This window comes from Apis florea, unplaced genomic scaffold (assembly GCF_048593485.1).
Source record: "Apis florea isolate Af1SG1 unplaced genomic scaffold, ASM4859348v1 contig_3696_pilon, whole genome shotgun sequence".
Taxonomy (NCBI): Eukaryota; Metazoa; Arthropoda; class Insecta; order Hymenoptera; family Apidae; genus Apis; species Apis florea.
In genome coordinates, this window is record NW_028256809.1 from 4,180,647 (window position 1) to 4,197,122 (window position 16,476).

Consider the following 16,476-nt stretch of genomic DNA (forward strand, 5'->3'; position numbering starts at 1 on the left):
AAAGAAAGAAGGGCAGATCTCAGCAGCTTCGTTATCAAATAAGAGGCGACAGTGGATCTTCCGTTCCGGGTCAACAAACGACACAGGAAATTAGCAATGCAAATGCTCCACGCCATTTTACGGATGGGCAGGCTGTGTGTAAGCCGCGTAAGCCAGCGCGAAGTCGGCACACGTGCAAACGTAGTTAATGTTCCGATTTCGTGCGGGGCTAAACCACTGACATAATATGCCAGAGTAAACACTCTGTCGAAATTCCGCAACATTCTAAACAGCATTAGACGCGCGTTATTAACTTTGTTACGAAAGAAGGAAGCCACCCTTGGCCGGTGTCGCCAATTGCGCGTATCGCGTCGAATTGTTCGATTTGCCCCGAATTTTATATTCCTCTGCAATTCGATTGAAATCGCGAGTGTAGCTTTGAATATCGAGAGTTGAATTTTAGGGAAAAATAGTTATTTCAATCGTGTTCTGAGACATTTACATTTTCTCGTGTGTCTTGTTGATTTATCTTCATTCATGCGTTAGGTTGATTTGCCGGTTAGCTTAATGGTCACGTCATATTTCTTGATACATTTGCTTCTTTCTGGGTGTCGAGTAGGCTTTTGGAAATTGTCTTCATAATCTGGATAAAAAAATATTGTACCTTCCTGAAGAAATGAATTTCATTCAAGATACTGTATATACGAAGTAATTTTTTGTCACTCGTTGATAAATTGAAAAGGAAATTGTAGTATCTTAGAGAGGATTGATTTAATTTTTAATTTTGGACAATGGTGAATTTGGATATTGTTGTACGTAGGCATTAAAATATATCGAATAAATTTTTAGCAATTGGAAAAGCAACTTACAGTTGAAGTTGACAAGGAAATTAAGAAATTTATTAGGTTGCTTGTACATCATTTATAAGGGTGACAATTTTACGTTTTTACGTTTTACGCGTTTCATAAAATGAGCAAGATAAATGTGCTTGCATAAAATTATCTGAATTTATGAGAGCCATGCAACTCTGAAATTTTACTTTATCATTCGGCAACGTCATAAGACGTAAAATATAATTTGGCCATCCGTATCCCACGTTGTTTGTCACGTGTTCACCAAAACGACACCAAAGCTTTTTTCGTGATTTAGAATCGAGAAGATATTTAAATTATCAGGCAACGTTCATCGGTGAGTTTATTATTATTCAAATATCGTATTTAACTTTTAAATTTGCGTAAAAAACGTGAGTGAAATATGGATAGTCTTTCTCAAATAATATTCATTTATCCATTATCAAACGATAAAATAAAATAATTATAGATATATCATCTATTTAATCATCTATTTATCTACTCTATCTTTCAAAATTTAAAGCTTGATGTCAATTAGATCTAAAATACAAAATCCCAATGGAATAGCGATAATTAATTATTTAAATTTATCTGCTATTTTCCATCCTGATCTCTTTTTCCATTTAATTACACAATCGACAATTAGAGATATAGAAAAAGTAACTCGTTAAAGATATCTCTCTTTTTCAAAATCGTGATACAAAGCAACGAAAAAATCAAATATATATATATCTTTATTAAAAGTCCATTAAAATGTATCTAAAATTTAATTAAGCAGTCTGCAAACGTTTCTACTGTTTTCTCATAAAAATTTACAAAGGGGTAACAAAATTAATTCCACTCTCTATCTACCGAGTGTAATTACCGGTAGTTAATTTACGTTTCAAGATAATAAATTAAAAAATGGATGTTGTTTTCGTTCCGAAAAGGGAGTGTTCTTACCTCTCTCTCTCCCCTCAAAAAAACGATTTTTCTTCTCTTCCAAGATGAAAAATCTTCCCTTTGAGAAACGGTCGCAACGAAAGGGTTAATAATAATAAAAATCAGCGTTCCAAGTAACCATTTCGAACGAAATGGACCATTATTACGATAAATAAAAATTCCTGTTACTTAACCCTTTAACCTGGTCCAATTAAATTGATACTTTCGATTTGAAAAATACTATTCTTATAAATTTAATGGTTCAATATTCAAAGAAGAATGTGTATTGACTGAAAAAGACAAGAAGAACGAGTGAAATTTCAGACAGAGAGAGAGAGAGAGATCAAAATTTGAAGAAAGAAATTTTTTTAATGGAAAATTGGACAATAATCTTCCTTGGTTCTGAGAATTTTCTTTTTCTTCTTTTTTGTAAATTGATTAATGAAATTCTTGGTTCTATGAATTTTACAAAGTTAGAACGAATATTTCCCGGTTTCTTTGATAGATTATAATTTTATATGAAAGAGCCTGATCTCTCTTTGATAAAAATGCTGGATAAATCGAGAGCTTACTTGATTCTTGATGGATTTCCTTTTCAGATTGATAAGAGTAATTTCTTTGTAATACATATTTATTTATCATCACTCTCGTAATAATTGCCTCGTTGATGCAAAAATATAATGACAAAAATCATTATCATAATTATCTTTATTGTCCGAATTCCATTTCATTGCGTTTACATCTATCTCATTCGTTTCCTTAATTAATTTGCGAACGTTAACAGAAGGACGTTTAATATTGAACAAATTAAAACCAACTTTTGCACAGCTCTATTACATAAATTTAGCTGAAAAAGTTTATTATTTGCTGTTGCTGACCCGAATGTAAATTATGCCGTAATCAATATTTCAATTCCATAACTCTCAACACTCTAACCTACATTATATATAAAATGAAATAACACCGAACTCTATTAATACTCGATATAACTTTCAGTGTAATGGTTCTCGCGTAACGATAAACTTAAAAAAAAAAAAAAAAAAAAAGGAAAAGAAAACATCGCACGAAGAATGGACACGAATATAAATCCATTATCCGACAGGCAGAAAATATATTTTCTGCCAATCGAATGGGATTAATTCTTTCTGTAATGATTCGTGTTTTATATATCAAAAGATAAAATCGATTGGCTTTATTCCTTCGGCCTTTCCGGCCTATTCCAAGGGTCTTCTAATTGCCTCATTCGGCGAACATCAATGGCTTTAAAAGGAAAGGGGCATCCACCGACAAGCTGTGACCTAATTAGAAGGGATGAAACGATATTCTGGTCGGCGCCACGGCCTGAAAACCCGAAACTCGAAATTTTTTCGACGTTGAAAGCGTGGAAAGGGAGAGAGAAAAAAAAAAAAAAAAGAAAAAAAGAAGAAGGGGATAGACGGTTCAGATTTCACCACGCATCACGTGTGACCTCCTAGCCATGTGCCATTTTCTTTGCGCATCCGTGGTTAAGTTGCATTTTTCAACAGCATCCAGAGTACCATTCCTCCGACGAGCGAGTGGAGGAATTAAATTAGGAAATATCCGTGGAGCGACTCTTGCCGTGGCGTAACGACGTTATATCCTTCTTTATAACGTGCTTACAGCCCATAATTGCGTTTCCTTAATTTTTACATCGTTTGACGGGGAGAAGGAAGAGACTTAACTCGGCATTCTTCTCTTATTAAACCTACGATAGACATTTATGAAACGTTGCGCATTTATCAAATTTCCCTTGAATTTCTGATTCTTCGTGATTTTCATTCGTGTGAACTCGTATCGTTGCGCGAGTCCAGGATCAAGCTGCCTGATCTTGTTATCGACTTGCACTACTTGCGGTGGAACAAGCAAGTTTTTTCTTAAACGGACGATCCTTGATTTGTACAAAGTGAAATCGAAACATCGAACAATCATCAAAATTCGAAGAGAATCGTTCGATTGTTAATTACTCACAACGTAATTTATAAAAATTGAATTTATATTTATCATAAATATTCACGTGTTCTATATTTCTTACCTCTTACAACTGTATGCAAGCTTGTGCGAGTAAGAAAATGGCGAGTTGAAGATCAAGACTGATCCAATTATCGACTTGCACTACTTGCGGTGGAAGAAGCATTTTTCTTAAAGAGACGATCTCTGATTTTTACGAAATGAAATTGTAACAATTATCAGAGAATTTGAAGAGAATCGTTCGATTGTTAATTACTCTTAACGTAATTTATAAAAATTGAACTTATATATATTTCTGAATCAAAAGAAATATTATATTTCTTGCGTCTTACAACTGCTTATACGAGTAAGGAAATGGCGAATATTTTCATTTGTGGTGCAAGGATGAATATATGAAAATCGAATCGTGTTGAAGTAGCCTTTCCTATTCTAATATGCACATCTGATGAGGGACGATAAAATTTGTGACAATCCGATTATCGAAAGCTCTGCAACAACGTCATCCACATTCCAAATGAATTAGTGTCTAGTTTGTGTCGTTAATTCGTATCAACGGAAAGTCGATTAGTATATAAATATGTACGATTGCTATTATCGTAGCAAGCGTTTGTCGAGCTCTCGATATCGAACAATTTACAGTATTTACAAAACTGTGACGTTTGTCGTAGATTTTGCCCGTTACATATTCGTCAAATTCCTTGTTTATACGTGTGATTTAATGCTTAATCGGATGTGCGAGCCATTGTCGAGAAATTTAGGAAAATTTTTCTAATAAGAGAAAGGAAGTTGAAGGAAGGGAAGATGATTTTTTTATTTCTCGCGTAGAAATAATTTTTCCTCTTTTTCTATTAACTTGTAATTGCTTTCTTTCTTTGCGAATTCATTTTAGAATCTCATTAATGCGATTTTTCTTCGCCACGTGATGTAATTAATGATTACACGCGTTGTACGATTTTATTTCCCTTTAAACATACACGCGGCAAATTTAAATCATCACGGTTTTCGCATTTCCTAATTAATCGTCGAGATTTTAAATCGCGTATGGTAATTTTTATCTTCTTGTTCGTCGGTTTAAAATTTCTCTTCTATGTGAGAGAATGTGAAAATAAATATACATTATTTTATAAAATAAAGATTAACGTAATTTATTTATAAGTTCATACGACATATCGATCCTTTCAATGATACGATCATATAACGAATACATAAATTTTTTGAAACACGTACTTCTTGAATCAACATATTAATTATTGTATACAAAATATTATCGTATTTAAAATTATCAACGATTAAATAACAATCTTTCTATCCTTGCTTGGATCGAAATGAAAAATTATTACACGATTTTCGTATTGTTTACAAATAATTAACTCCCAAGCCTATATTTCTATCGATCATCGATACAGTTTCATCGAACATAACGTTGTTTATCGATAGCGATAAAGTTGAGGGATCGATATACGCTGTTTAAACGGCTGTTCCACCTGTTACTCTTTCCGTACACGTTTTTCCCGCCGGATATACGTATCCGCAATTTTTCGCGATATAAAATGAAAAATTTAATGAGCGCACACGTGCTCGTCGCTCTTCGAGGCCATTTCCCTTCTTAGAGCGCGCCCCATGCATATTCTATCGACGAGTGGAAAACCGCACGGCAACCTCGTGGTAATGTTATTCCCCAAGTCTGTCGGATCCATATCGATCCACGGCTTTGGATCGAAGATTTTGAAAAACGAGCCAGTGGCCGTGACCGCAACTGGGCCAGCCACTGGTATCGCCTTTGATCCCGTGATCAAGTTGCGGACGTGACTTTTCTTTCCTTCTTATCTTCTCTCTCTCGCTTTGTCGAGAATTATATCGAAGAAAGAAGAGGAAGATAAAGGAGAGCGAGGTTAACGAAAATTTGCGAACAATTATTTTTCTTTTTGTCTTTCTTCTTTCAGTTTGAAAATTGAACAATTCTGTAATTAATCGATATTATTCTTCCTTCGAATTCTTTATATATTTGGTAAATTTTAATTCGATTTTTCTAATTTTTACTCGTAAGATTAAAAATTATAAAAGATCGAATGGATAAACGAACAAGTTGAAATGGAAATTCGAAAAAATCAAAATTCCAAAATATATGTATATTTTAATTCTAGTTGTTTCAAATGTAAATGGTATATATTTTATATCGCAAAAGGAATTATTGTTAACACTCGAAACGTGTTGCATCGAAGGAATTAAACAGCAATGAAATGCTAGATCATTTTTCCTCGTTATTCCCCCTCCCCCTTCCTGGATGAATGGTACACCAGAGAGGAAGTAACAGGTAAAATCCTCTTACCTCTTTGTCACCCAGTTGATGAACTCTGCAATGAAGGAAAGCAGTCTGGCCAACTGCTGTGGTCACATTTCGTGGAACGTTCATTTCGAACGTTGGTCCGTTGGTGAAATTGTGATTGCCAAACACATTTCCTCCCGCCAGCTTTTGATCTCGAGCGAAAGTGCCTGAAAAAAACGTGAGTCGGGAAAATTAAATCTCTCTTCCTTCCTTTTATCAAAAGTTTTTAAATCAGACTTTCATTCAGTCAGTTAAATTTTAATAATTAATTCCACCAATATCCCAATCAAAGCTTTTCGTATTTCGTAATTCAAATTCGAAACCAGCAAAACGATGATTCGAACTTCCCTTAATCTTTCACGTCGCATTAAGCGAAATTCGTATTATATCAGAGTTTGAAGAAAAAAAAAAAAGAATCCTTTCCAAATTCAAAAGAATTAATACAGATCTTTCGATAAGATAACACCTTTGGAGCACCAAGGGCTCGTTCAACGTCACGGTTAACACCTGGGGGAGGGCCCATTGTTTCCCACAGGGGGTCACGATAGTCTTTTATGACAGTGACTATTATGTGATCCCGGCTCGACAAGGAATCGTCGCGGCGCATTGTGATTTCTATTGGCTATTGTTGGCGTTATCAAGAGAAATAGCGGAATTCCAGTGACAGCTGTCAATTGCCTACTTCATCATTGATCGCATCGTTGCCTGAGCCAGATAGCTGTACGACGCTGGGGGTCTCCGGCCCCAGAAATCGCTCGATTAATCCAACCCCTTCTCCTCCTCCTCTGAGGAGGAGATGGTGATGGTTCTTTCGTTCCTCCGGAGGTGAAATCGGAAACCTTGTTTCGAGTTATGGTTTCAACGTTCTAAATTCCAGGATAGTGGTTCTTTTCGAAACTGGAACAACCGGTTGGTTGGATAGTTTCGCTGTGACGATGTCGGCAAAGCATCGAATTTGACTTCAGGCGTACCGAGCTTAATGCACCCCTAAATTAGGTTACTTACAGGATCGTGTTACGGCATGTGAAAGCCCTATTTGCGAGAGAATGCTTTGGAATCGTTGCTCAAAGCGCGAGTGTTATTCGTAAATTCGATTTATTAATTAGATTCTTGGAACGATTCTTTATGTATTATTCTTTTTTCTTTCTTTTTCTTTTCCGTATCAACAAGGAGGAATAAACTTTGATGAAATATTTCTCGATATTCGTGAGATCAAATATTTGACCGCCTGACCAATATATATATATATATATATTTTCTTATTAAAATTCGCGTGGAACAATATTAATTTTATATTTGTTCGGGATTCAATAATTCGGAATTACGTACCTATATATTCTATATTTATTTTTCATATCTTTAAAAACTGATTTAACAACTCGCGTGCACAACACTTTTTATACACAAGTTTAATTCTTCGAGATAGGATTTTTAATGTAATGGAATCGCGTTCAAGACGAATCTCCTTTAATTCCACGAACACGCAAATTTCTAATCGAAGTGGAGAAATTTTAATTCGATATCTACCCTCTTCTCCCTGTAGCTCGAATCAAATTGATTTAATTTATTTTATGCAGAGAGGATATACATTTCTTCGCTCGACTACCGTTAATTCAAATCTTCAAATTCAAAATTAAACGAAAGATTATATTTTTCCTCGAATCAAAATAATTAACTTTTCATCCGTGTAATATAAAAATAACGCGAGGAATCCTGTATTTATCCTTCAAATATAATCCCACCACCATCGATTTTATCACCATCCTCAAACAAAACGTACTCGACACGGCAAGATCCATCGATGAAAACGTTGAAATAATATCGATATACGACGTGTCGACCATCCATCGGAAGGCAAACTTTGGGGATGGATGGAGGGGGTGGGTGTGCGCGCGCAAACGTCTGTATTTCCATACGATCATCGCGAAATTTCGCGGTTAAACGTCGGGTCATCCGCATTTGAATAAGATTTGAATTTTCCAGGGAAGCGAGCGCCCAGCCAACCCTTGTATTTCCATATACCACGCGCGCGCTATTTCATCGTGGAGGAAAAATTCAATAACGGAATCTTGTTCGCGGGAAAATCTAAATAAATCGACGAATCGAGCCGCTCGACGATTAAACGAACAAATTAAATCTCGTGTCTCGCGATAATCTTCGCAATCTCGACGAGGGAGGGGAGGATAGGGAGGGGGGAAGAAAGTCTCTTATTTCCTTCTCATTTTCTTCTTCTTCTTTCTTTTCTCTTTTCCTCCAAGCAGTTTCAATTGTGCTCCAGTTACGGAACCACCGTTTCCAAGTAGGTTCGAATCTAAAGGAAATCGGATGGAGGAAAGGAAAGAAAGAGGCAGAGAGAGAGAGAGAGAGAGAGAGAGAGAGAGAAAGACTTCATCTTGGATCTCGTTTCGTTTATTAATCCGAGAATTTTAACAGAAGGTAAAGGAACAGGCGCAATATTTGCAGATTGCGCCTGCCTAACACGAGGCTTTCGACCGGTTTATTCTTTAAAAGACTAATATTCCGCCTTTCTGATTATCCTCTGGCCCCAGATTCCCTTCGATGTTGGCTGCTCCTTTTCCTCGAGAAGAATTCTTTAGGATCGTGATAAGATTTTTGTTAATTAACTAGAAGGATTGAAGTGAATTCGATTCTCGATCGAACGTTCTTTTCCTTTTCTTTCTTTTTAATGCGCACTTAGCCTTCGTCCATTTCTTTATTGGTTCGAGGATCGATTGTCGAAGACTCGAAGGGGGAAAATTTCGTGGAGCGTTCATACCAGTTCTGATGGCTCGGTGCATTTATTTGAATATCAGATACCGAGGGGGGTATTCTTTGCTCCTTTTTTCGTCTCTCTTCAAGGAATGCGTTCGGCTGGGAAGCTTTCTAGTTGGTAAATTTAGAGATCTTGGATCTTGGGATGATGTTTTGATGCGGTGGAATATATAGAGAGAGAGATACTTTAAAGATTCGAGTCGAAGAGACGAAGCTTTCCTCCAAAGTATTTTCCAAACACAATTTCCATGGAATAATAATTTTAACGATTGTAAAAGTTTATACAGTTTTGTTTTATATTAGCCAAAAGTTGATGTTGATTGCTTATCTTATTTTTGCAAGATACGAGCAATTTAATTCTTTCTTAAGCTTAAAGGTGAAATTTAATTGGAGAGAAAAATTGTTGGCTCAGATATTTATACATTATTTAAAAAAGAGGAGACGGTATGAAATAAAAAAAAAATGATCTATTTCATCAAAAGGTAGAATATATCTTTGTAAAAATTACTTTCGAACAAACGAGAAAGACCTTAAATCGATAAAAGTCTTGGGTAATCTCTAGGCGGATCTGTGGGGCTTTCATGAATACCTAGATGTTCGCCTGTATCTTATAATCAGCACGCTACTCTCTCTCTCTCTCTCTCTCTCTTGGCGCTACGACGAAGTGACAAGCAGGATAAATTGCAGCGTCGTCTTTTGATCACTCCATTCACTGTCTAAGTCTCGAAGACAGTCTTGGCTCTCTTCCTCTGCCCGCAAGAAAGCGTATTCTTGCCCCTTTTTTTTCGATGTTGATATATAGGTTACTGCAACTATTCAAGGCAAGAGAAATGGAACGAGTCGAGTACATTGATACTTGATATTTACAAAATAATTTAAGGTAACGAATGAAGTTTGATGTCGAATCAACCGATATATATTCCGATATAAATTTCTTCTATCACATAATTTCAATATCATATAAAGTAATGTGTCAATTGAAAACAAAAAATTTCAAGAAAAATTTTGAAGATTGCTAATAAAAATTTATACTGTAACTGTATATAATTTTACAATTCATTACTTCGTGATTCGCCAATTCGCAAATTCATCGTGGAAACTCTTACATGCCATTTTCATTACGGAATAAAAATGCCACTAATAATCCAAATGTAGAACACTCGTAGATGCGATATTAAGCAACGGGAGAGAAGAGAAGAGAAAGAAAATTCTCTTCCTAAATCCTTGTATCTTCGTAAATCTTCCGCATTCAACCCTTATCCCTCTGTCCGCAATATCTTATTTTATACGTGCCCGTTCGAGACACGAGGGTTGCACAAGGCCGGGCTGAAGTACGGCGCAAAATTATAGAGCCATAAAGTAGGGGAATTCGAAGCGAGTTTCGAGACCTGCCATCCGCCACTCGCGATTGTTGCTCGCATTCCGTGTTTTAAGGTTTCGCGACACGTACGAGTTCGTCGTTCAAACTCTCTTCAAACCTGCGGATACGTTTTAAAGTATCAAACTTCCTCTCCCCGCTGCACCCGCTCGATTCCATCGCTATCGAGTTCATTCGAATCGCATCGAGCCGATATTTCGGGCATGCTTGTTTGAATTCGCGGCCAACTCGATTCCATCGCTACCGGGTTCATTCGAACCATATTGAGCCAAATTTCGGGCTCGCTTGTTCGAATTCGCGGTCAGCTCGATTCCATCGCTACCGAGTTCGTTCGAACCGTAATTGAATCGACGCATCGAACGTGCTTGTTCGAATTCGCGGCCAGTTCGATTCCATCGCTATCGAGTTCGTTCGAATCGCATCGAGCTTATTTCTTATTTCGAGCGCGCTTGTTCGAATTCGCGACGTTTGTGTTATTTTAATTGCTTGATCGGAATTTGCGCGAGTTTTTGGTCGAGGCATCGTCTCGGTTTATTCGATATTTACTCGACGTGAATATTTTAATTGTTGATATAAATTTAAATAATAATTATTTCCAAATATATCACTTAACGATTGAAAGAAGAAGGTTTAAATCGTGTAGTGTATTCTTTTTCTATGCAATGATCACGACAACGTTCAGCATTTGGAAAAGAAGGTTATTTATCACGGAGTCTTTTAAGAAGATTGAACCTTGCAACCGTAAAAAGTGCAACTTGCTGCGTTATATAAGGGTTAAAATTTTCATGGAACGGAACAAAGGAAGGGAGAAATTCTCATAAATAATAGCAAGATTTATGTACACCGAGGGGAGGGAAAATAAATTTTGCACGAATGAATAAGATAAACGACTAGCCTGCAATAAACATTAAGAAACATTAGGAAATGAATTAAAAAATTCATGCGAATGTGTGAGAATGCCGATGTGTGAGTATAATTTATAATTAAAATTTTCGAAATTATTGTAACGAAGAAAACTGTATGAAATAATAAAAATCAAAATTATATAAATTATATATACAAAAAATATTTATACCAAGTATAATTTCACGTTTATTTTTGTAAAGAAAAGAAATCAGAACTAATTATTTACGAATGTACTTTTCGTACATTCGATCAAATAAATCATTCCTCAAACGCGAAACGCATAATTCATATCGGTCAAACTATATTTATTGCTAATCTATCATTCGTAAAGTAGGGTTGAAAACGTGCGCGACCAACACACGTTATATTTCAACGTCAATTCGATCCTCGTTAACCGGGGAGAAACGTCCACCGAATCAACCATTTCATCAGACACCTGTCCACCGTGCAACGCGTAGTGAAATCTATTAATTGGTTTTCATCTTCAACGACAAGGGATTCTCTCGCCACTTTGAGAAAACGTCACTTTTATCAACGAGATATCAAAAGTTGGAGGAACGAATGCTCGTCGGTCCGGGCTACTTCTTTGACATCGACACGATGCTTGATAGTTTTATTATCGCTGTCCTCTTCCTCCTCTCCCCCTCCCCTCCTTCTCTCGTTCGTTAAATTTCGTCGGGGGAACAGACATTCAAAGGGAAACTAGCTGTCGTTTGTACGACTCGCTTTTCAAAAACAGCTCGGCGTTATCGAGTATCAGGCGGAATTGAGTTTCGATTTCATTCGTATTTCAGTCAACACCTGAAACTTCCCCTCTTTGTACTTCGATCAAACAACGGAGAGAACTTTTTATTAAAGTTTGGAACGGTTTGCTTGGGATTATAATAGCTGGTAATGGAGTGAATAATAATGAGGCCGCGGTTGTCGAGCCCTTTTTCAAATTGGCGAGAAATGTTTCGATAATTATTGCGTTAATATTACCGATTCGTTGATATTGAATTTATTGGATATTTAATCGAGTAAGTAGTTTTTATCCAGAAATAATAAATTAAATAGTATTTTTTAGTATTCGTCGTGTACGACGAATGTTTGAAATCTTTAACTGTAAGCAAAATCATCAAATAATTTATCCAAGTGAAAAGAGAGTGGAGTATATCTTTTTTAATTCACGAAATATTGGATGAGTGAGCAATCGAAGAACAATAGAATTTCGATTTCCATTCTTTTATTATTTCAAAATTGAAGCTGTGAATAATCGAAATATATCAAGTTGATTCATCTTCCCTAGTTGTATTTGACAATTTAACCATTCGTATGTATATTTAAATATCGTAACAACAATCCGTCGTGTAATTTTTAATTAACAAACAATTCCTTCAAACACGAAATCACGCCACGGATAATGGCGCGTAATATCAGAAGACAATATTCAACGTTCGTAAAATTCAATCGAACGAACCTATAAGATGAAACGAAAATTTGATCAAAATGAAATACAGAAGAAAAGAAAAAAAAAAAAAGTAGCAGAAACGAGAAAGAAGAATCTCTTGCCAGAGAATTCAAACTGCATGCCAGGTTTTCATCGGATTCGGAGGGAATGTTGGTGAAAAAAGACCAACTTCAGCGTCACGCGTGGAAAGGAGATATTTCAGCTTTTTACAACGGGCGTAAAACGACTTATCGGACGTGCAACGTGAAGGCTATCTGGCCAGTGATCTCTGTAATATTGCTTGCCGAAGTCGAGCCATTTTCAACGCCGTATATCGAAGTGAATTTAGTTAGCAGAGAAACGTGAGCCCTGTTTGATCGTTCCTCCAAAGGATATACCTATATTCAGTTTTGAATTTTGTTTTATTAACTTCACCCCCTGGAAAACGTGGTATCGAACGTCGACGCCGCTGGAATTATGCAGATCATGGCAGCCTCGCTTCGTGGATCATGGAAATTTTATTAGTTTCGTTGCGAATTTGTATGTTAATCCCGCGCCTAGCTTCCGCTCCTCCTAGATGGCGTTACCGTGTCCTATTTCTCCATCATACATCTCTCCATTGATTTCCACGCTTTTTTTTAACTTTTGCTTTCTTGCTCAACTTTTTCCTAAATTTTCTAATCGCCGGTGTTTCGTCCTCGCTTTATATTTCTCCTCGAATTGTCATCCTTTCCTGACGGAGATTTATGATTGAGATCGATTCGATGTATCAAAATCCTTTAACGTTCTCTCTCTCTCTCTCTCTCGAGCGAAAACTTGGATCAGTGGAAGTAACTTGGATGTTAAAAATAATTGAAAATTTAAAAAAAGAAGAAAGGAACACGATTAATCGGATTTTTCTTCCACGATCCGAATTTCTCAAAAAGGAATCAAACGTCGAATCACATATATCATCTTCCTTTCAAGTTTTGGTGAAAGATGAATTGCTATTTACTCGCGAACGAGCATGGTTAAAAAGATATTACTTCGTATCGCATCGTTACGAAAATATCTGGCAACCGAATTAAACGCGATAAATAAAAATGTACACGATACGACTTGTGTGATGCTATAGTTTTGTCATTGCGATCGTTTCATCCCCGCTGATCAATAGATAGGGAACACTAAATAACGCGAGTTGTCGATTGCAACGAGCAAAAATCGTTACATGTCCGTGCAATGGCTGCCTCGAGCATTTTCGACGTCATAATTCAAGCGAGTTCGTTTTCACGATTAATAATATAGTAAACGCGATATCGCGCAAGCCTTTCTCTCTCTCTCTCTCTCTCTTTCCCTTTCTCTTTCTCTTCTCTCTATTTTTTTATCCTCGAAAATCGGACGTTTATTTTCACACGAAAAACATTTATAATACCAGTTATATCATATATATATATATATCACCTCGTCAATTCGTTCGGCTGACAGGATAGTAAAGTGAATTTTTGCGGGGAAATAAAAACGCTCCCTCTATGCGCGGTTGACGAGATATTTGCGTTTCTATCGATTATATTCCTTTTGAACCTATAAAAAAAAAAAAAAAAAAAAAAAATATGAATCATTTTTAAGCATCCCGATTGTTGAAATTGAACGAAAAATGTACGTGAGTTTGGAATAGAAGAAAAAATAAACATGATTGTTTATTTTTTCTTTTTTTCGTATCAAAAAAGAGGAGAAATATATTATTAAACGGATGAAATAAAATTAATTTATAAACATCCGAGATATAATCGTAAATATATTGAATTTATTTATTAAATATTATTAATTTTGAAATTTCCGATTATTTACGATTATTTATCGCAAAAATGACTACTCTACAGTTACACTGATAAAGAAAATTAAATCAGGGTTTATTGGAACGAACGTATCAATTTATTTTGTAAATTTAATAATTTTAATAATCTGATAATTTAATAATTTGAATGATCGATTCTTTTTAACTCTTAAATCATTTCCAGTTTATCGCACGTATTTGGAATATTCTTGTAATGTTGCAAAGTATCGGTTATCATATAAAAATTTGTATAAATCGTCAATTGTTATATAACTAAGAGTTTTCTCGTTTCTTCGTTCCTTTTACTTAATATTTTTCTGTCTATGAATTCAACGCATGAAGGGATCTTTGGCATCAAAGTTTCTGCCAGAAAAAGGAAACTGAAGATATTCAAAGTTCCTTGATGGTTCCTCTAATGCTTGGAACCTGTTCCCCCTCGCAAATTTCTCGACAACCTTCGAATTTCCGTGAACGTGATATCCAAGAAGACAGACTAGTCTCTTTGATCACGTGAACTTGGTCACCTTGTGTCATGAATTCAATAGACCAACGCGGTTCTCAAGTGCTTTATGCGGATATCGAATTTCCTCGGGTATTCTCTGTATTTTGCAATCTCTCTCTCTCGACAAGATTCGAGGATATTGTAAGAGGAATATGTTCTTATACTTGAAATATTAATTTTTAGCGATATTATAATACTCTTCTATGCTTCTTCCTCTATGATTAGATAAGATTTACATTTACATTCGTAGAAAAATTGATCATTTTATTGATTATTCAATTTTTGTATAATTTTAATTCCAATGCTCGTTTCAATTTTCGTGATATCTTCGACAAAAGTGTAATCTTTCTATTACAAATTATCATTACATATTTCTCGACTTTTATAAATATAAAATCAAAGCGTCACCAGACGACAAATGAAAAAAATTAATGCATAAAGAGCATAATCAACATTTAATCAATTAACGAACAATATTTATTATCCACAGCTGTCAAATGGAATTTGATTTTTTCCTCTTTTATGATAATTTATAGTTTAATTTATCACGATAGAACACTAACGAATCGTAAATGTAATTGCGTTTTTTTTTTCTTCGGTAAAAAATTCGAAAAAACACAATAAGAGAGATTAAAGCGTGGTTTTAATAGTCGATCGTTCTCCTGCGCAATTAAACGTGAAAATTTCTGCAAAGGAAGCAGTAACGCGCACGAGTCACGGAAATTCATCAAAAAGTATATTTTGCCGCGACGTCGAGTGGATATGAGAATCAAGTGTAATTACATAGGGGGAGAGGGAGTTAGTAATTGCAACCGGTTAATTAGATTTTCAGGAGGGCGTGTACTCTGCCCGTTGCAGAAATAGCTGACCGAAGAAGATCCGGATAATAGCAACGTGTAAATAAAATTGGATCTGCAAAAAGATTTCGTATCGATTGGATGTCGCTTTATCGGGAGTATATTGTTATTTATTTCTAAAATTAAATTTAATTAAATATTATATTTTAGTATATAATATAATATATGATATATTTAACAGAATTTAATGCCCACGTTGATCAATCAAGAAATGGTACTTGATAATGAAGATGACGATGGATGCTGCATTGAACTTTGGACGAAAAAAAACTCCTCGTGATAAGTATGAATTTTAATTCTATTGTTCAATAATAAATTCGAAAATTGTTGTCGAGAAAGAAAAGCTGAAAAAGAATTATAATCGCCAACGAATTTCCCAGAACATTCCAATGATCGTCGGAATCCGAGATCAAAAATCAAAATTCGCGTCAATATTTATATAATTTCGCGCTGTTGCAAACATGGTTGACGCATTGTTTCCCTCAGAAAAAAAGCGCGATCTGAAAATTAAAACCATTCGAGGCGACGAGATTCAGATTTCAATTATTTCCTTTTCTGCGACATCGATAAAGAACTCAACCGCTGCGAGTCATCTAACTGGTAGGGGAAAAAAAGAGAGAGAGGGGGTGGGGGAGGAAAAAAGGAAAGAGTGACAAAATCGAAAGAGCGAAGAGGAAAAAGTGGCGAGAGAAACACTTTCGATTCACGCTAATAACTTTCAATTGGAATCGAATTCACGGTGGAAAAGGTAAA

The 16,476-nt window shown here is 35.6% G+C and overlaps 1 long non-coding RNA gene across 1 annotated transcript in view; it reads left to right on the forward strand.

The window, feature by feature from the left end:
• The window catches only part of LOC105736593 (uncharacterized), a 62,104-nt gene extending 46,283 nt beyond the window's left edge, over positions 1-15,821 (forward strand). The window contains exon 4 of the long non-coding RNA XR_015294253.1: positions 15,691-15,821. This is a non-coding gene — a long non-coding RNA (uncharacterized LOC105736593). The remainder of the gene's footprint in view (positions 1-15,690) is intronic.
• The last annotated feature ends 655 nt before the right edge of the window (positions 15,822-16,476 follow it).